A 22,062-nucleotide genomic window follows, 5' to 3' on the forward strand; every position below is an offset into this window, starting at 1 on the left:
CCAGAAGAGATCCCACGTGACTCCCTGCATGACATACATGTTTACAGTCCCATTATGGCAACTTTTTTAGTATATGTGCTGCCGAAGCGAGCACTCATTATGGCAACTTTTAATACGAAGTAATCTCCTTGGGGTCTAGAATGGAAGGTCGGACGCAGAGGCGTGCAAGACCACCGCACGTCCTGCGCAAGACGCAGGTGCTCTGAGGAGCCTCACGGCTGGAGGGTCAGGTAGGGAGCTGGGCGCGTGGCAGTTAAGCCAGGCCTGCAGGAGAAGGTGCAGCACGAAGAACGGAGGCAGATGGGGGGCGTGTGGGGAAGCACAGAGGGTGGTGAGACGCAGCCACAGCGTCTGGGGAAATGCACTGCCAGTCCCGGAAACAGCGCACGTGGAGCCCTGCTTCAGAAACAGGCAGAAGGGAGCAGTGTGGAGGGAGACGGAGCGGTGTCCTCCTCCTCCCCTCGGTACAAGTGACAGCCCTGACACCACACAGAAAGCAACCTGAGGGGGCTCTGAGGAGGGAGGGAGGAAGGCAGACCTGCCAGGACTCGAGCACTGTAGGGGTCCCCAGGTCTTCCTTTGGTGTTGTTATCCCAGACTCGGAGCTGAAGCGGCCAGCAACCTGGAAACACCAACAGGCACAGACAAAAGACCCCACCAAACGCTGCTCTCCCTGGCAAAGGACCAGGAGAGGGCCCTCCGGGCCGGACAGGACGTGACTGATGGAACTGCCCTCCTCCAGCCAGACCCACCCTCTCTCCCAGCAAGGCCCGGGGGGGCCTCGACTCCCCTTCCCTCCCACCCTGCAAGGCAGGGTCAGGGAGCCTGGACTCCCACCTACACCTGTAACGAGATGACGAGGTACCCGCCCCTCCCTGCTGGGTGTCAGGGAGGCCCAGTGGTGAGTCAGGACTCTGGCCCCGAGCAGCAGGGTCAGTGGAGGCCCCTGCCCTCATCACCGCAGTGTGAGCGTGGCAGCTCAAGCGCACGTTCAAGTGAAAGTCTCAGAATGTGGTATGTTCGGGTTCCAATAAAAAATCATTCATCACACCGAGAGCCAGAAGGATCTCAAACTGAATGAAAAAAGACAATCAACAGACACCAACCCAGAGACGTCAGAATTATCCGAGAAAGGTTTTTAAGCAGCCATCAGAAGGAAGAAGAAGCCATCATAAGGGAGGAAACCGTCTAGCTGATTTCAACACTCACTATGTGGCGTTAGTCACAAAGGCAGTGTGGTACTGCGAAGGACACACAGACAGACCTCATGGGGACAGCAGGACGCAGAGACAGGCCTCGATCAGGCAGCTCAGTGAAGGCGGGACAGCCTTGCAGTTGGAGCCACCAGGCATCCAAGTCTCGTGTCTGCACAGAAATGCACTCGACATGGCCCAGGGCTGGGCACGCAACATACACCACACAGCTCCTAGGCAAGCGGCAGGAGGAAATCGTCAGGACCTAGGGTCAGGCAGAGCTCACAGACCACATGCCAAAAGCACGATCCATAAAATAAACTTGGCTTTCTATGGTATGTTGGACCTCACCGAAATTAAAACTTTCTGCTCTGCTCCAGACCCTGTGAAGAAGATGAAAAGACAAGCTACAGACCGGGAAAAATATCAGAACACCTCATGTTCCACAAACAGAATACATAAGCAATTCTCAAAACTCAACAATAAAACAAACAATGTAATTAGAAAATGGGCAAGAGACATGAAGAGGGTTTGCAAATGGAAGAAGAACACATGAAAAGCACTAGCCATCTGGATAAAGCAACCTACAACCACGTGACACACCACTGTCGACCTATGACAATGGCCAAAACAGAAACCAGTGACAACCCCAGATGCTGGTGGGGACGGAAAACGGTGCAGGACTCTGAGAAACAGTCTGGTAGCTTCTTACGAAGTAAACGCAGGCACTTGTCCCAGAGAGATGAAGATGCACGTTCCAGCAACTTCGTTCACAACGGCCCCAAACTGGGAACAGCCCAGATACTCCTCAGTGGCCGGACAGCTGGACTGTGGCCCCCCCATGGCGTGGGACACTGCGTGGTGACAGGAAGGAACACACTACTGACACACGCAGCGACCGACCGGAGTCAGGCTCCGGGGAATCAGCCAAGTGACAAAAGCCAGTCCCCGAAGGCTACACATGGGGTGGCCATTATGTGACATTGTTGAAAGGAGGAAATGACAGGAACGGAGGACAGGTGAGTGGTTGCCAGGGTTGGGAGGGTGAGGCTGTGACCACAAGAGCCAGGGGAGCGAGCCTGTGGAATGCTCTGGATCCTGCCTGTCTCGGGCCGACGTCCTGGTGGTGACGCTGCATAAAGTGAACACAGTTCCCTCGCATCACTTCTTACAGCTTCACGTGACTTGACACGGTTTCCAAATAAAAAGCACTAAACGCAGGCAGAAGGCACAGGACCTGTCTGTACTGCAGGGCCCGGGCCCGGAGAGCGCTGGCTCCCTGCAGGCCAGGCCGAGGCAGGACGCAGCGGCAGTGACAGTGACAGTGGGAGCCCCAGGAGGGGCCCGGCTCTGGCGGAGCCCACCCGGTCTGTGCAGCACGCCGTGTTTCCTGCTCTTACATATTAAAGTGCTCAGAAAGGACACGGAAATGTCTCACAGTAGAAAATAACCACGCTGTGCCCAGTGGTGGGACGTACGTGCGCACTGAGAATGGAGCCCAAATCGCTCGCAGAGCAGAAGCCAAGACTTCCACTTCCTACAAATGCCAACTCTTGTACCAAAGGTTATAAAACAAAGCGAGGGAGCGAATGCAAGACTTCAGAGCACGTCACGTAGCCTGTCCTTTCATTCTGAAAGGCACCTCTAGAGCCCGAACTAAAAAGACGGAATTAAAACCCCATCTGGAAGAAAATTCCAGGAACGGCCAATTAAAGAAAAGCTTTATTTGGTAGCAATACTCAAACGATTCCTTCATTTTTCAGGAGCCCCTAGAGCAGGAAGAAGATGTACTTGGGGGCAGTGGAGTGGAAAGACCATCAAGCTCGGCATCCAAAGACCAGGGCTGACGTGTGACTTGGTTGCAGTCATAATGCCAACTTTCTTTTTTAAATGAACTAGATAAGCTGATTCTAAGGTTTAGGTGGAAAAACAAACAGGTCTGAATATTCAGGAAAAGCTCTGAACTAAAGGAGCAATGAGGTGGGGCCAGACCCCGACAGGCACAGCGCCCACGGCTCACGGGTGGAGGATACAAAGTCGCACACAGGGAGAGGGCGCATGCAGAATGACACTGTTAGGTGAGGTGACACTGCAGTCAGTGACGTACGGCTGCTTCTCTGATGAGCAGCGGGGCGGGGTGGCCACGGGGAGATGTGGCCCACCCAGCAGGCTCGCCCGCACAGTGCGGTCAGCTCAGCTCCGATCTCCGTGGGTCCTTCATGGCAGGACTTGACTGGCAGTGCTCCACTTGTTAGGTGGTGAGAGGTGACTGGTCACCTGGGGTGGTTTTCCTTACGCCTTTGTGGAGGCTTATGTCGTAAAGCCAAGGACGAAACATTTACACGAACCACGTTCCCATCACCTCTGACTACTCCTTGTCTCTATGGAAATAAGCTGCACCCATCCCACCCCTTCTCCACTTCCCCTTCCCGCAGGGAAGAAAAATACACAGAACGTGACTTATTTATATTAAAGATGCACCAGAATTTGAGTATTATCTGTTGTGCTGGTAAAAAGTGCTATCTTTAGGAAGTCACTAAAAATTTACAGATTAAAAATGTTTGAGACAAACAGTAACCTTGATTAAAATTACCAGCAATTATTACTGACTGACTGCACTTTACTCTCAAAAAGGATGGTTTTGGGAAAAGTTTTACGCACATTCGGTATCAGTGTCACACGCTGCAAATTTTAGAAAGGAGACGAGTCAGTGGCGGCGATGCCTGTTCGTTCTGTGCTGGAGTCCAGCCGCCTGCAGACGGCGACGTGACTCGGGGCACAACTGTGAACGATGACGTCATTATTGAACACAGGCGAGCGAAGCATCAAACTATTATGGTGTTTGAAGGAAAAGGATCAAATATCAACAACTTCATCCTGGGTGATAAGAGAACACACTTCATGGTTTGTGTTTTGCTTTCAACATTAGCTAAACAAAGTAATCATCACGAAAGTGTTCAAAACATGCAATTTCCAATATTTTACAATGAAAAGTTTCCTTTCTAGAAAACTACGTAAGGAATGTTCAGTTCGGTTACCCTTTAGCGATTTTTCTACACATGGAGCAAGACATAATATAGCTGAAATAAGGTTCCTGCATTAACTTTAGCAAATATATTTATTCTAGTGAAAAGCAGCATAGAGGAATGTGGAGCCATCATCAAGAAAACCCCTCCTAGCACTAATAAGCAGTTGTATCAAGGCTGCAGGATACTAGGTTAATCTACAAAACTCAACTGCTTTCCTATATGAGTCATGAACAAGTAGAATTTGAAATAAAAACACATTACTGTTTACATTAGCACCCAAGAAACTGAACTATTTAGGTATAAATCTAACAAAACACGTGCAAGGCCTATATGAAGAAGAGCACAAACGGATGAACACAGTCAAAGAACGAAATAAATGAGAGAGAAGCCACATTCACACGTAGGAAACGCAATACTGTCAAGACGTCAGTTCTTCCCAGCTCAATCTACAGACTCAATGCAATCCCAACCAGAACCCCAGCAAGGTATTTGGTGGCTACTGGCAAACTGATTCTAAAATTTACGGGGAGAAGCAGAAGACTGGAATAGCCAACTCAGGACTAAAGGAGGAAAACAAAGCTGGGGGGCTGACAACGCCCGACTTCCAGACTTGCTCTACTGCTGTAGCAATCAGGACAGTGTGGTCTGTTGAAAGAACAGGCAAACAGGTCCATGGAACAAAGGAGAGAGTCCGGGAATAGACCGACTTGAACACAGTAACTGACCCTGACAAAGGAGCAATGGCAACACAATGGAGCCAGAAGTTCTCTCCAACAAAGGGTGCTGGAACCACGGGCACCCACATGCAAAACGTGAACCCAGACACAGACCCTACACCCGTCACAGTAACTAACTCAAAGTGGATCACGGGCCTCAATGTAAAATGCAAACCTCTAAAACTCATAGAAGAAAACACAGGAGAAAACCTAGATGACCTTGGATTTGGTAATGATGACGTTTTAGGTACAACACCAAAGGCAGGACCCATGAAAGAAAGAACTGGCAAGGTGGGCTTCATTACAATGAAACACTTCTGCTCTGTGAAAGACAGGGTCAAGAGACTGAGAAGACAAACTACTGACAGAGAAAATATCTGCAAAAGATGCGTCTGATAAAGAACCGCTACCAAAATATACAAAACACGACACGATAAGAAAACAGACAACCCGATTAAAAACAGCCACAGACCTTAACAGGCACCTCCCCGAAAAAAGCATGCAGGTGACAAACAAGCACGTGAAGATGCTCCCATCACGTCACCAGGAAAACACGAGTACAAACGATGGGACAGCAGCACACACCCACCAGAATGGCCCCCACCCGGGACACTCACAGTACCAGGCGCGGCGAGGACGTGGCCCCACAGGAAGTCTCACTCACTGCCGGTGGGACGGCAGGTGGTGCAGCCACAGGAGGACAGTGGGTGGTTTCTTACCAAAGTGGACGTCCCCTAACCATAGGACCCAGCTATCACACTACCTGGTATTGACCCAAAGTTGCTGCAAACTTACGTCCACACAAAACCTGCCCACGGACGTTTACAGCAGCTTTATTCATGACGGCCAAACCTGGACCCACCCGGATGCCCGTCCGTGGGTGATGGATAAACTGTGGTCCATCCAGGCGATGGGCTGTTATTCAGTGAGAAAGAGAAATGAGCCACGAAGCCATGAACTGACACGGGGGCACCTTAAGTGCATATTATTACTAAATGAAAGATGAGAAGGCGTCCAGTTCTGCGACATTCTGGAAAAGGCAGAACTGCGGAGACAGTGGGAGGTCAGGGGTCGCCAGGGGACAGAGGGAGGGGTGAGGAGGAGGAGCACAGAGGGTGCTCAGGGCAGTGACACGCTCTGTATGACACTGTGACAGTGGGCACACGTCACTGTACATCTGCCCAAACCCACGGGAGGCACAGCACCAAGAGGGGCCCCTGGTGTAAAGTGTGGGCCCTGGGTGATGACGACGTGTGTGTCACTGTAGGTCCATCAGTTGTAACAGAGGCCCCACCCGGTGGGGACGTTGACGATGGGGGAGGCTGTGCCTGCGGGGGTTTCAGGGGGTAAATGGGAAATCCCTGTACTTCCCTCAATTTTGCTCTGAACCTAAAACTGCTCCAAAAAACTTAATAAAAAAGCATAGTGAAGCATAGAATACCTACCACATTAAGTGGGAAATGTGATGAGAATGGTGACACGTGTCAAGGACAATTAGCAGACAGCAAATGTGACGGGCTGTGCTCAGATCGCTGACACTGGGAGGTGATGACAGAGACAGAGCGGGGAGCCAAGCAGACAGACACCGGTACTCTTGCCGGCAGACGATGAAGGGGGCTGGCGGTGTCTCTACTTGTGGGTGCAGTTCCCCTCCCCCCCATTAAAAAGGAAACGTGGAGAAGAAACAGCACGTCATCGTGGGCAGCGCTGGGGCAGAGCTTCTCCCGGTGGCTGTGGGTGGCCGCAGGTTTGGGAGTGACTGTGGATGCAAATGTGTGAGTCTGTGTCGCCTCACCCTCCTCACCTGCCCCCACACCGCCTGCAGCAGGTGCTAAGCCAACACCACAGCCCCCGCCCGACTCTCTTCTTTCTCCCCCAATCCCAAGAACATCTGAGGACCTGCCAGCTGTTCCCCCAAAGTCAGCGCCAAGCACATCGGCCTCACCCCGCCCTGTGCCGAGCGCCAGCCACCTCGCGTCCCCCCAGGGCGTGATCGTCACTCCCTGCACAGCAGCAGGGCAGCCTCATCAATGTCCCTCAGACCCACACCCACTGGCCACCCCCACACTGATCTGCAGTGCTCCTCCACCCAGGCGTGTCACCCTTCACCTTCCATGCACGGTGCCGTCTGTCACCTGCAGCCTGGCTGTCCCTGCTGTGGCAGCTCTCCCAGGGGGCTGCTTCCCAGCTGGTCCCCACACCTGAGCAGACATACACGGCCCACTGGCAGCTCTCCTAAGGACAACTAGTTAACAGTGGCCCTACCCCAGGGGCCACCTGGCCCAGAGGCTGCACGTGCTGCTACAGCTGTCTTCCCGAAACCAAAGCCACTATCCTCTGAGAAGCACCACCACACTGGAGGCCCTGCCGGCTCCTGGACTGGGGACACCACTGCCAGCCCCTCCAGCCCCTCCCTTCTACACCCAAGGCTCCAATGCGGGTTGTGCGTCGATCTCTGCAGAGGGAAAAGACGTGACTTTATCCATTTTTCCTAATTCATAATTTTTACTGAAACGTGCCAACGAGGTGGCAGCTTGTCCAAATACAAATGAGCTATAGTTACCCATGGAGACCTCACGGAAAGCATGGAACCTGTCGGCTGTGCCAGGCGGCCTCAGCACCGGGGGCACCCTGGGGACCAGCCAGGCCAGCAGCGTCCCTGTCAGACAGAGGGCCAGCAAGGACAGCTGCCCAGAGAGCGGGGCTCCCAGACCTGAGCTCTCCTGTAAGGCCGCACGTGAGCCCCATAGAGCCGGGCTCCCAGGCTCGTGCTGCTGGAGCTGTGGCCGCCTCCCGGTCCCTTGCCCCGTCCTACCTGCTGCCCGCCCTTCCCAGCAGGCTGAGCCCCCGGAGGGCAGCCTGGGAGCTGGTTCTCCGTGTTCTCAGCACTCGGCAGGACGCCTCCCGATGGCAAGGTGTGGATACCCCATCTGGAGGTCCCCAACGAACTAATCATATCTTCACCATCACCTGTGTCATGCGGCCGCTTTACTGGTTTTCTTTGAAATAGACCTAAACTTGGCATGATACTAAGCCACCTCTCGAGTTCTTAAACCAGAAACATTTGTAAATAAAGCAGCTTTAAATTGTGACTATTGGTACAAGTCACGATGAAGGAGTGTCCCCCAGCAGCTATGACAAGTGTCCTTTTTCACAGGTTATGAATCCCTTGCTTGAGGTCACGCTCCCCTGGAAGCCCCACCCACTGATCTGTGCCCGTGGCCCACGGGACAGCCATGATCAGGGTGGGAGACGCCACCGGGGTGACAGTCCTGGGTGAGCCTGTTTCACCCTGTCTAGCTATGGCCTCGGGCAATGTCTTCAAGGGCTCTGAGCCTCGTTTCATTGGTGACGCTCACGTCTCACGGGTTGGTGGGTCTGCGGAAGGGGGGGTGTTCACACCTGCGTGTGGCACCTCCGTGGAGCACCTACATGGAGCACCTAGGTGTGGAACCTGTGTGTAGCACCTACACGCAGCACCTACATGGAGCACCTGCGTGGAGCACCTGTGTGCAGCACCTGTGTGCAGCACCTGCGTGGAACACCTGTGTGTAGCACCTGCGTGGAGCACCTGCACACAGCACCTGCACGGAGCACCTACACGGAGCACCTTCAAGGAGCTCCTGCATGCAGCACCTGTGTGGAGCACCTACGTGGAGCACCTGCGTGGAGCACCTGCGTGCAGCACCTGCGTGGAGCACCTGTGTGCAGCACCTACGTGGAGCACCTGTGTGCAGCACCTACGTGGAGCACCTACACGGAGCACCTTCAAGGAGCTCCTGCATGCAGCACCTGTGTGGAGCACCTGCGTGGAGCACCTGCGTGGAGCACCTACACGGAGCACCTACACGGAGCATCTACATGGAGCACCTTCAAGGAGCTCCTGCGTGCAGCACCTGTGTGGAGCACCTGCGTGGAGCACCTGCGTGGAGCACCTGCGTGCAGCACCTGTGTGGATCACCTATGTGGAGCACCTGCGTGGAGCAGCTACGTGCAGCACCTGTGTGGAGCACCTATGTGGAGCACCTGCGTGGAGCACCTGCGTGGAGCAGCTACGTGCAGCACCTGTGTGGAGCACCTATGTGGAGCACCTGCGTGGAGCACCTGCGTGCAGCACCTGCGTGGAGCACCTGTGTGCAGCACCTGCGTGGAGCACCTGCGTGCAGCACCTGCGTGGAGCACCTGTGTGCAGCACCTGCGTGGAGCACCTGTGTGCAGCACCTGCGTGGAGCACCTGTGTGTAGCACCTGCGTGGAGCACCTGCACGCAGCACCTGCACGGAGCACCTACACGGAGCATCTACATGGAGCACCTTCAAGGAGCTCCTGCGTGCAGCACCTGTGTGGAGCACCTGTGTGGAGCACCTACGTGGAGCACCTACACGCAGCACCTGTGTGGAGCACCTATGTGGAGCACCTGCCTGGAGCACCTGTGTGGAGCACCTGCGTGGAGCACCTGTGTGGAGCAGCTACGTGCAGCACCTGTGTGGAGCACCTGTGTGGAGCACCTGCGTGGAGCACCTACGTGGAGCACCTGCATGCAGCACCTGTGTGGATCACCTATGTGTAGTACCTGCGTGCAGCACCTGCGTGGAGCACCTAGAGCACCTGCGTGGAGCACCTGCACGCAGCATCTGTGTGGACAACCTATGTGGAGCACCTGCGTGGAGCACCCATGTGTAGCACCTGCGTGCAGCACCTGCATGGAGCACCTGTGTGGAGCACCTACGTGGAGCACCTGTGTGGAGCACCTGCACGCAGCACCTGTGTGGAGCACCTGCGTGGAGCACCTGCACGCAGCACCTGTGTGGATCACCTATGTGTAGTACCTGCGTGCAGCACCTGCGTGGAGCACCTGTGTGGAGCATCTGTGTGCAGCACCTGCATGGAGCACCTGCACGCAGCACCTGTGTGGATCACCTATGTGGAGCACCTGCGTGGAGCACCTATGTGTAGCACCTGCGTGCAGCACCTGCGTGGAGCACCTATGTGTAGCACCTGCGTGGAGCACCTGCATGGAGCAGCTGCATGCGGCACCTGCATGCAGCCAGTGCGCCTGTGTGTCAGCTGGCATCAAAACTAGCGCGGGGCAGGGCCTACGTGGATAAAGCCACACAGTCATGCTTCTCCATGTCCCTAGTCACGTGTGGCTGTTCCTGGTAAATCAAAACTTCAGGCTCAGATGACACAACAAAACACTGACACTGATTTGAAGCGCTAGATGGTGTGCGCTCGTGAACTGTGCCAAGCTGTCTGCACGTAGTCCCACAGCTGTTGCTAGGAAGCTTGGCGATTCATAGTCGCAGGAGAATCACAGGCATTCCTAACGAAATGTACTTTCAAAGTCATGTTTCAGCTTGCCCTTTAGCCTCAGCTTGAGGGCTCTGTCTTTAATCACACGACGACCACAAAGAAGATGGAACAACAAAGCCGAGTTCCGTTGTCGTCGGGACGACGTACAACAGGAGTGAAGACCACATTGAGGCAGAGTTGACTACAACCAAATGATTAGGCAGCGAACAAACGTCTACGTCACTCACGGTAAAAGCCCAGAGCATTAAGAGTTAGTCACATCCAAAACCGTTTTTGGTAAATGAGAGTTCTAGATACATAAAATCTACAAGTTTCTGCACATATTTAGTTATTTAACTACACTTAGCATTGAAATAAACAGAATTGAGCTGCTGGGAATGTTCATAAAGCACGATCAGTACACCCCACACACACGCACACACCACATACCACACACACATCACACACACACACCTCTCCCCATGTGCACACACACATATGCACACACACCCCTACACACACACACACACACACACACACACGCATAACCGTAAGGAACAAAGCGGGGCCTGGAAAACGCCGTTAAGAGGCATAGATTCGGATCAGTGAATAGACTGACGCAGCGATACAGAGTGATGAAAACACAACAAGCAACTTCTCTGGGGTTAAAACCACCAAACAGAACTGGGCTTTGTGCCCCAGCCTCGTCCTTCACCACCACCTCCTTGCTGAGCCCCACTGAGGACCGGTGGAAAGGTGCCTCCTATACAGGCTGATATGCTTGGTCAGCTCTGACCCAAGCCCACTGGATCCTCCGCACGTCTCAGGGGCCCCAGGGGCCCCCATCAGAAGGCAGCCCCTTCCAGATGAACCCCCCGAGGGCACCCAGTGACCTCCCTGTGCCCAGTCTCTCTGGATATTAGAGCCTTGTTTCTTTTGCCAACCTTTCAACAGCCTATTAAAGCTAATAATATAAAGATAAGTACCCGATTTAAAAAACGGTAGATGACTATGAACAAAATTCCTAGAAGAATAAATGCAACGGCTTTAATAAGTTTATCTTTTAAAGTTTTGCCTCATTCACTAGTAAGCAAAGAAAGATATCATTTGTCAAACTGACAGAGTGAAGTCACAAGTTGGCTGCAGTACAGGGAAGAAAGGGGTCACTCTTTCTGGTGAACAAACCCACGCCTGTTGCAGGGAGTGCCCTTGGCCTGACTGGCCCCTCCAGGCTACGTCCAGACAGTAAAACTACCCCAAGACTCCGGAGTGGCTGCAGGGACTGCTGGGGTTATACGGGGTATCAGAGCTCCTGCGGGTACCCGGGCTCAGCAACCAGCGACGGGCGAGCAGTTGTGCACCTCCTCCTGCGTGCGCCTCTCCCTGGGGACCCTGTGAGGGGACCCAAGGCCTTCTAGAAGCCAGGCACCATTGCGTTCCTGGCCGTAACATTTGTTGTTTCCTGATTGTTACAATAAACATTGTTTCCACAGTGTGAAAAACTGACTTCCTATGTATTCTAAGCCATCCCCCTGACAGGCAGACACCAGGCAGACACCGTGCTCTGCTGAGAACTCGGAAGTTGGTCTGGAAAGGAGCATCTGAAACCCACACCCGTCTCATCGGCCGTCTCATCGGCCATCGGCACGGAGCAGACAGACGCTCTGGCTGACGTCACACTTTACTGCACACCCTGCAGACTGCACAGTGTCAATCTCAGAGACAGCGCAACTGCCAAAATACAGACGGAACGAATGCCTGCTGGGTAGAGGACAACCAGCGGATGTGGGAGCTGGGGAAGGTGCAACAGCTCAGGGCACCCGGGGCAGAGTGGGGAAGGGTGGGAGTGGGGTCCAGTCCCGTGACTGAGGTTGATGCATGGCGACTTTGGGCAGGCCACCCAGCCCCCAAGCCGCCACAAAGTGACAATGCCAGGGCGCTGACACAATTTTGCAAACGAGGCAGCCGCTCCGGTTACCACTGTAATGCACCCCCTGCTCTAAGCACGTGCTTTGCAGCGAAGCAACACACAAAAAGCAGCACGCGGGGCCTGACACGGAGCAATCCCTGAAGCTCACGGCCAGATTGTCCAATGGGCCCGTTCTCTCGGGTGTTCCGCCTCTGGCGGGGCTCCGGAGGATGGGGACGAGGGGCCCCACGAGGAGCCATGGGTGTGAACGAGGCACAGCCCCGGCCCCGCTGTGGGCCCTGGTTGCTGGGCGCTGTCCACCCCCGCAGGCTGCCAGCCCAGGGGGTGCCTCATCTAGACAGTCAGGACCCCCAGAATTGGAGCTTTGGTCAGGACGAAGTGGTGAGCGAAGATGGAGGTTTGTCCCCCATGGGGGTGCTGTGTGCCCCGGCTGTGGACGCTGCTCCCAGGCCTGGCCACACAGCCTCCTGTGTGCTTCTCCGGATTCCCTCTCACCCCCCCACTGTGGCACGAGGATGGGACCCCCCAGGGAGACTCCAGAACCTTCTGCTCAGGAGGGAAGGAAGGACCTGCATCCTTGCCTGACTGCTGGCGCACGGGGCTTGCTTCCTACTCGGTCACTGCCCGTCTGCTCCTGTCCCCTCACCCCGTGTGTGGATGCGTGTGGTCACGCACAGCCCCACGTGTGTGCACACGCTCTCTCTCCTGCTGCAGCCCGCCCCCAGCCCAGGCCTGAGCAACAGCGGCCTTCAGAACCGGAAACACCATTGGAGTGCCACCAGAATGAGTGCCACCAGCTCAGCGCCGGCTCCAGAGGGGACGCTTCGTCAATTCCACCGTTGTAACCACAGCTTGTCCTTCCAAATGGACGCACTCAGAATGTTGTACCCACGCGGGCTCCACGTAACTGAAGTCCCCTTTATCTGAGAAGCACACCTCACTTTCTGGAACCCGAGGAAAAGGTAGCCCAGTGAACTGCATTTCCCACATGACCACCAGCAGTTACACTAAGAACAGGCAGTTAGGATCCGACCCATTTCCAGGGCAGTTCAAGTGCAACCTCACCATCTAACGCTGCACGTCTGCTCAGAACTCAGCGGCTGAGCTGGCGCGGCTCTGCCTCTCCCAGGACGCGCCCCACAGCCAGCAGCTCCTCCGGGGAGCAAGGTCCTCCCTGTGACACGAAGACCATCCCCACAAGTGCCATGGGATGCACCCAGCCGGGGCCTGCTATCCGTGAGCTGCTGTTCACAGGCAGCCAGCGACTTTCCTGGCCAGGCCCTCTCCCGGCAGACACGGCTCCTTCCGTTCCTGCCCCTTCCTCCCTGACACACATAGCACGGAAGCCACATGTCACACAGATCCTCCCCTCATGCACCGAAGGGAACTTCAAGGGCCTTTTCCAGAGTAAGTGCCAAGTCTGAAGGCTGGGGTTGTTCCTCTGCCACTACCATCCTGTCACCTACACCTGTCCTGTGCACGCCCAAATCCTTCATGCCGGTACACAGAAAGCGTTAATGGGTACTTGTTGGATAGACGAATGGAAGACGGATGGATGTGTGGGTGGATAGATGCGTGGATAGGTGGGTGGGTGGATGTGTCAATGGATGGAAGATGGATAGATGGGTGGATGGGTAGATGGGTCAATGGCTGGGTATGTGGGTCAATAAATGGGTAGATGAAGAGATGGGGGGTGGGGTGGACAGATGAATGGATAGGTGGATGGACGGATTGGTGGATGGATGGATGTGTGGACGGATGGATGGATGGATGGATGGATGGATGGATGTGTGGATGGATGTGTGGATGGATGGATGGATGGATGGATGGATGGATGGATGGATGGATGGATGGATGGATGTGTGGATGGATGATGGATGGATGGATGGATGGATGGATGGATGGATGGATGGATGTGTGGATGGATGGATGGATGGATGGATGGATGGATGTGTGGATGGATGTGTGGATGGATGGATGGATGGATGGATGGATGGATGGATGGATGGATGTGTGGATGGATGTGTGGATGGATAGATGGATGGATGGATGGATGGATGGATGGATGGATGGATGTGTGGATGGATGGATGGATGGATGGATGGATGGATGGATGGATGGATGTGTGGATGGATGGATGGATGGATGGATAGATAGATGGATGGATGTTTGGATGGATGTTTGGATGGATGGATGGATGGATAGATAGATGGATGGATGTTTGGATGGATGTTTGGATGGATGTTTGGATGGATGTTTGGATGGATGGATGGAGTGTGTGGGTGGATGGATGGATGGATGGATGGATGGATGGATGGATGTGTGGATGGATGTGTGGATGGATGGATGGATGGATGGATGGATGGATGGATGGATGGATGTGTGGATGTGTGGATGGATGGATGGATGGATGGATGGGTGGATGGATGGATGGACAGATGAACACCACCTCACACCTCCAGCTCTAAGCACGCTCTGCACGTGCTCAGCGAGGCAGAACCAGGAGGAAGCCTTGCATGGCCGCCAGGCCCCTCCCTCGGGTGCTGCCACACCCCCACGGCCAGCCCGTCCCAACTCTGAAGGTCAGACAGCACGAGATCTCCACTGCTCACCCTCCAGCAGCATGGCCTGGGCCTCCCTTTCTGCACAAGGTCTGCTCACCCCATTCGCTCCCCTGTTCTGGACACATGGGACCCCAGCTGCAGCGCCAGCACAGTTCAGAGCGGTCTTCACAGGGTGTGCGGGACGACTGGGCACAGATACAGGGTTATCACACTTGGGACAAAGTACTCAATGGGAAAGCCCTTAATCTAGAAATACAACACGGGGGGGGCGAGGGGATCTTTGCATCTCCCCCCCTCCCCTCCCACCGCTGCTTTATCTGCAGCAGTGCCGTGAGTGAAAAGGTGCCAGCGGCCAGGGAAGGCAGGCACGTGGAGTCCACCTGTCCCCAGCCGTGCGCCTCTGGCCTCGGGAGGCCGCTATCAGCCCGACAGCATGTCTGCTGTGTGGGGGCCTGGTCAGTATTCCCACTGCACGTTACTCTTTTAGCCCGAGTTTCTGATGACAAAGCGAATCCGTCTGGGGCTTAGGCACAGTCAGCAGCCAAGGGAGTGACTGTCACTGCACGATAACTCAGGAGTGACAAAAGGCTACTGAAGCTGACAGGACACCTGCTGCTATACTGTTCTCCACAAGCAATAAATGTGAAAAGGCTCACACTACCCCAGTCTCAGGGAAAAGCCATGGCACGTGACCGCGGCACCTTAAGATTATACAACACGGAAAGACTACGTTGCACCTCTTGTAAAGCTTTGCCAAGTTGGTATAAACAGGGAGACAGTCTTAATAAAACTTATGATCTTTAAGGCATTTTTATCCATTTCAGACATGGTGCATATTGCAGATAAGAACAGGTACTAACATATAACATGAAGCTGTTCAATAACATTCACTGTGAACTTACAGGAGAGGCCAGTGAACACAATGCACTTAAGGCAGGGCTTCACCGGTTACATTCTGTACAATCTTAATTTCTCCAGACGTTGCTCCAAAACGGCGCCATATTTGAGATGTTTCCCCACTGACGGGTGAGATTCCAGACCCCATGAGGACGACATGGGCATCTACGTGCAGTGGGACTGACACAAATCATCTGAGTGACAGTGACTTCCAAAGGGGTGACGGCCGAAGGATTCTGGCACTTCTCAACACTTCCCCCAACTTAAACGTCCAGTGAGGAGGGGCCAGGGAAGAAGAGTGACAATTCTAAGCTGAGGCTGTTTGACCAACATTTCTTACCGTTTTCCTTTTGCCTTTGTCTTCCTTCTCTGCTGCTCGTCTTAGTGCATCTTGCTTTTTTAAACGCTTAACTGAGGAAACAAAACAAGCCAACACTGGAAGCTGAGAGAATCACAGAGCCGTGCTGTGAGTGCACAGGAGTCTGGGTGGCGGGGCCCCCGGCACACGCGTCCCCTCGGGGCGGTGCCCTCTGTCCTGGGCACACAGCAGGCGTGGTAGCCATAAGGGTGTACGGGCCCTGAGGCCCTCGCCACTGCAGACACAGAACCTACCAGGCACGGCCGTGTGTGTGACAGGAGCGAGACGCTGCCTTGCTAACACTGCTGCCTTCCGCGTCCGTCTGCTCCTTCAGGAGCCACACCAACAACTGGGGCTCACCTGCCTGAGGGAGGGCTGCTCCTGCCACAGAAGCCCCTAACGACGGTGTCCCGGTGGAAGCCTGGGGTCCTGCCGGCTGGGGGCACAAGGTGATGCCAGGAAGAGAGGTTCACGGAAACCTGGGCAGAAGCACCTCGTCACCTAAGACCTTTCCACGAGTTCATGTGTGTCAGACACAGACAGCAAACCCAACACCTTTTAAAGCAACAATTCATCACCCAAAGCCCGTCGTTCGTCAACTTTATAGGCATGGACAGCGTTTGAATCTGGTGTTAGGAAAAAATACAGATTTTAATGTCTTAAAACATTAAAGACTGAAATGACCCGAGTGCTGACTGGAAGGAATTTGCTCTCCGTGTTTTTGAAAGGAAATATTTTCACGAGCTTGCCACAGCCTTCGTGTGTTCAGCAGGAAGAATGCTTTTCGTGTTGGGAAGTCACTCCTGGAGAGCGGCGGCCGCGGCAGCCCCACGAGCAGCTGCCCGCAGCAGAAAGCTGCTGGCGCTCACCGCTGCACACTTTTAAGGTTTCACACGCAGCGCCTGAAACACACGCTCAACGTGGAAGCTTACACGATCTCTACACACATTTTCAAATCTCCTCTCTAAGCCAGTCCCTGTGTAAAATCGTAGAACATGCCAACAGAAAAGAGAAGCCCTTTAAAAGGGAAACACGACGTGAGGGGCCGGCCGGGGGGACATCCGCTCACCACCGGCCCCAGGCGCACCCCACACCGCCCTAACGCGCCCGCCTGCCCGCCCTACGTCTGGGACGAAACCGAGTCACCTCTCCTCTCCGCACGCCTCCTGCGCCTCCTTCTGTGCCGACGGCCCGCGGTGCTGAAGACGCGCCCCATGGCCCAAGTCCCAGTGACAAGCGAGGCCATCCAGCCAGCTGCCAGCCCGCTCTCATTCTGTGCCCCTCGTCACTGTGAACGGCTTCAGCAGCGGCCGCTGTGACAATGGCCAGCCCCCCGCCGACACGTGGGAGCCGCCCCTCCTCTGCTGAGGCTCATTCATCAAACCGGAATCAGGGCTGTCGCCAACACCACCGTGACTTCCAGCACACCTTCCAGAGTGACATGTGACAGTTACCCTTCAATGCAGTCACGGACATGACACTGCCAGTCGAGAGGAATGACATGCCCGGGGCTCCTTCCAGGGAAACAGGAGTCTGCCCAGCAAACACAGTCTTGTCTAAGGAACACGCCTTCGTCACCTTTACTACCGAGCTCCTCAAGTAACGCCATAGAAGTGTCACTAAGGGGGCACAGTGGGCAAAAGCACCTGCACAGGAAGGGCTGACACGCCCCTCGCAGAGGCCCAGCGGGGCCACCGGCCCTCCATGCCCCTCCTGACTCCATCCCCGGGAGCCGGGCCCACTGCTGCCCCCCTTCCTGCACTACAGGGGTACCACTGGCCCCCGACACGCCAGGCTCCCGCCGGTGGAGCAGACCCTGACCCTGTACACTTGCCACCCAGCCTGGGGACACCCACACACCATGCACATGCACAGTGCCAGTGCCCACCCATCACTCGGGCTCCAGCACGCCTGCCTCACGCGGGCACAGCCCTCAGCATGCCCTTGTCCCCACGGGCACAGTGGCCCGACGGTCGGACACCAGCACGACCAAGACTTTGACTTTTCATAAGCTTATTAGTATGATTTAACCACATCATCAGTATTAAATTCAAAATTCTGCTTTCTTGAAATAATTTAAACATTTGATCTAACTATAATTTACATTTTATAAGTTACTTTTAATAACTAATTTTGAAAAAGTATTTTCTAAAAATGTGAAAAATTAGTATGTGTTGCTTTGTTGTTTACTTAAATTCACATTTTTAACAGAAATACATTCAAATTCTGTATATTTTAAATTCTATTACATCTTTTATTTTAAATCCTTTGCATCAAGGGCCAGGCAGTAAGTATTTTAGACTCTGTGGCCATGTCTCTGCTGCTTACAAGCTCTGCGAGGCTGGAGTGGCCCTGGGGTTGAGGCGGGGAAAGAAGCTTGGCAAAGTCTGCCCAGTCTGTGGATTCCTTTGGGAAGCAAACAACTCCTTTCTTACAGCTTCTAAGCTTGTGAGCTGGGCTTGGGGGTGACAGTGACACTCCCTGGTGTGGAGACAGTCCTGCAGACCATCCTTTGAAGCCCCCTCCTCCCTGAGGGTGGGCCGTGCTGAGGACGTCAGCACTGGGGGGACAGAGCCCACAGCCCACCCTCAGGGAGGAGGTGGAAGATGGGGGCAGGACAGAAAAAGGGCGGCCTGAAGAGGAAGGGAGGGGAGCAGGCGTCCACGGCCGAGGGTCCCCCAGGTGAGTGCGGGGGGCGGGGAGAGCTCCCTCAGCTCTGCGGCTGTGGCCGGGAGCCCCTCTTCCACCGCTGCCATGCTGTCCCTGTGCCCCAAGGCCTGGTCTGAGGGGTCCAGGACGCCCCATTTGGCCAGAGCAGCACCGGGACAGCACAGGCCGACACTCGGGACACCTTCGTGCTGCACACGCCTCGCACAACTCCGTCCCGACAGCGGCCTGGACCGGCATTCCTGCTGGGGCCTCGGGAACCTGGGGCTTGGGACCTGCCAAGTTCAGTGCACATATGCCCCAATAGAGATGTTCAAAAGTAACCACGGGGATTAATTAGAACCAAGAAGCCCTGAGGAAACTATGGAAAATGAAACCACAAACGGTCTTCAAGTATTTTAAATAAGAAACAAAAAGTCTCCTTGGACCTCTTTCAGAATACAGTCACTTATTGCCTTTAAAAACTGTGTTTAAGGATTTCACAGGTTTCTTTATTAATTATCCCCTTGCCGTGCAGCAAAGCGCATTAGGGACCTAAGCACGGAGGTGGCCACGCACTGTGACCAAGCAGGCTGGGGACAGAGGGCGAGCTGCAAGCTAAAGCCCGGAGCGGTGAGTTGACAAGCTGGGAAGAGTCTGCGACGTCAGGGTCCCACCCCTCCAAGGAGACAGATGCTGGAGCACAGAGCCGCTAGGACTGGGCCCTGGTCTCCTGACGATGCCCAAATCAAGAAGAAACAATTGGAGAAATGGAGCCAGAACTTCTAGAACTCTCTCATCCATGAGAAAGAGCTTGACACTGTCAGAGTCTTGCACAGTCCAGACCAAATACGGATTTTAAGAAAGGGTGGATGGTGAAAAGCTGTCAGGATTCCAGCTTCTTTATGATGAAATTATTCTGGGGAAATAATGCTTAAAGAAGTCAGATGAAAATAAGAAACATCTCCTCAGCTGCTGGAGACTCACATTTTTAAAAAATAAACCTCTATGGTGTCCTTCTCTGTGTTAGGGTTTCATTTGGGTTTGGTTTCTCCGGGAAGCTACGCTGAATCTCTAATTTACCCGCATTGGGATGAGGTGGCAAAGAGGCCAGGCTGTGCCCGGGAGCTGGCTATGCTCTCTGCACCCGGGACCCACAGGTACGGCCCTGGCTGGAACCACTGCCAGCTGAGAACAAGCTGCCATGGTGACTTCCTGTCACAGGTTTCCTACACACTTCCTTGAAACGAGAAAATTAAAGTTTCTCCATCTCCATCATAATCCTGACCCAAAAGGGACATTTTACATCAAGATATACCCCACTGTGTAACAAGTATATTCATAAAAAGGAAAGTTAGCAAAGTGTGTGTATACACCCACGTTTTACACTCCCACTGCGCTAAGCCACCACGGCTCTACGTCACGGCCGAGGGCCTGGCCACGGGCGCCCTTCTCAGGCTGCCATCAAATACGACACTGCTTGGAGCACAAGTGCACTGACACCACCCCCAAGAGATATGCTGCCAGGAACACTTATTCTGGGGTGACAGTTAATAAGAGACATGACGAGGTCCCCTGTGGTCTGTGCGTCTGTCTGGGGCTACGTGTGCCATGTTCTCAACGGAGGCAGTTGTTCCTGCTGTGCTTTCTTAGAGTCTGTGTTTGCCCATTTGGCATCCATTTGTCACAAGGCAAATTATATTAACAGCTTCTTTTCCCTGATGCTCTGCCATTTGGGAGCCGCAAACCCAGGGACAGACCACCCTGCCCCGGCCAGCCAGTGCTTGGAGACGGAAGGCTCAGCGAGAGTGTGTGCTTCCCTGCACACAACCCTCCCCACCCCAAAGCTAACGCTCACGCACCAAGCCAGCGTTTCCCGTGCCCCAAACCAACCTGTGCCAGGTGCCAGGCAGCTAGAGACTACCAGTACAGCCCAAAGCCAGTTGCACGCTTTCGCCCAGCCTGGCCGCGCCTTTCCTGTGGAAGCCCCAGTCGAGGCCCTCCCCTCACCCGTTTCTGCGTCCTGAGCAAACCTGGAGCTCCCTGTGTGGCGTGTGGCGTGGCCTCCTCTAGGGAAGTGAGTCACAAAGTCTTCCTTCAATGGCACGGGCACTCCCTGGTGTCACGCAGGCATCTTCACTGGCCAGCCCGAGGGTGCCCGAGACACCAGGGTTTGACAGCACAGAGTCCCCCAGGTTCCGCTCACAAAGGGCACGTGACCGTCTCCACCCGCAGGACGAGCTAGTGCCCTGCCTGTCACACTGTACAATGCTACGTCACACAAAAAGTCCGACAGCCATGCCAGTGACAGCTCCTAAAGTGAGCCCTTGTTTTTTCCCTCATCAAAGGACAACCCGATGCACAGTGAATCTGAGCATAACAAGCGCCGTTATTTTTCGCTTTCAGAAAATCCGAGCGATGGCGACTCCAGCGGCTCAGGCATGTGGCCTGGGGAGCGGCTCTCTCAACACACATTCGTGTTCGCGTCACGCCACGGGGTCCCCAGGTTCATGTCCTGACTCTGTGTCTGTCATTTCGTTTTCTTTCATTCATGAGAACCAAGGAGCCCACAGAGAACAGCTGTGACCGGACGCACCAGAGACAGCTTCTAGAACTATTAAATTGACAGTTCATAATTGAGAAAACAGTTTAAGGCTCTTTTTCCCAACTTTAAAATTACATCGGCTTCCGACTTCAGCTGTCACGTCTTTGAAAGTTAGTAACTACTGAATTCTAGGAGAATGTCACAAGTAGCCACACCACATTGAGCATCTGACATCCCTGGTATCTAATTAATTTTATTTTTATCTATGTCCTCAGAATAAAGATTCCAAAACTTAATGTTCCTAGAATAGTCCTTTAGGATGAAACTCTTCACAGCTATTTTTCTCCTCTTACAAGAAGAAAAAAAGGAGTTTATTCCTTTAGAATTCTAAACTCTAAATGAGTCACTCATCAATTATTTACATGACTGACACATCAGAAATCACACCACCACTTAACTTAAAGTACCCGGGATACGTCTCAATGAGAACGCAGTGAGCGGTCACTGTCTTCCCACCGGTAGTGACAGTGCCACCCCGTGCCAGGGCCGCTGAGCGCCCGGGGCGTGTTGCTGAGCTAAAGGACACTGGCGTCTGTTTGCAGGGAGCCTGTGCTCTGACGAGGATGGGAAGGACACCCGACACTGAGTGTCTAGGTGGCAACCGCCCTGTGCTGCTGAGGGAGGCTGTGAAGTGGCCACGACGAAGCAGAGAGGCCGCAGCTGAGACCCCAGGGGGGGTGCCCTGAGGGCAGAAGGGCTGAGACCCCAGGGGGTGTGCCCTGAGGGCAGAAGGGCTGAGACCCCGGGAGGGGTGCCCTGAGGGCAGAAGGGCTGAGACCCCGGGAGGGGTGCCCTGAGGGCAGAAGGGCTGAGACTCGGGAAGAGCATCCTAA

The 22,062-nt window shown here is 54.2% G+C and overlaps 1 protein-coding gene across 12 annotated transcripts in view; it reads right to left on the minus strand.

Moving 5' to 3' along the window:
- ADARB1 (adenosine deaminase RNA specific B1) overlaps positions 1-22,062 on the minus strand; it is a 116,543-nt gene that overhangs the window by 35,569 nt on the left and 58,912 nt on the right. The window contains exon 1 of one of the 12 annotated variants that reach the window (XM_074323225.1): positions 3,855-3,873. The exons of the other annotated variants lie outside the window; for them this stretch is intronic. The gene's annotated coding sequence lies outside the window, so the exon portion shown is untranslated. Of the gene's footprint in view, positions 1-3,854; positions 3,874-22,062 lie in introns of those variants that run through there. 12 annotated transcript variants of the gene reach the window in all.

The sequence above is a fragment of the Rhinolophus sinicus genome, linkage group LG01 (genome assembly GCF_036562045.2).
Source record: "Rhinolophus sinicus isolate RSC01 linkage group LG01, ASM3656204v1, whole genome shotgun sequence".
Classification (NCBI taxonomy): domain Eukaryota; kingdom Metazoa; phylum Chordata; class Mammalia; order Chiroptera; family Rhinolophidae; genus Rhinolophus; species Rhinolophus sinicus.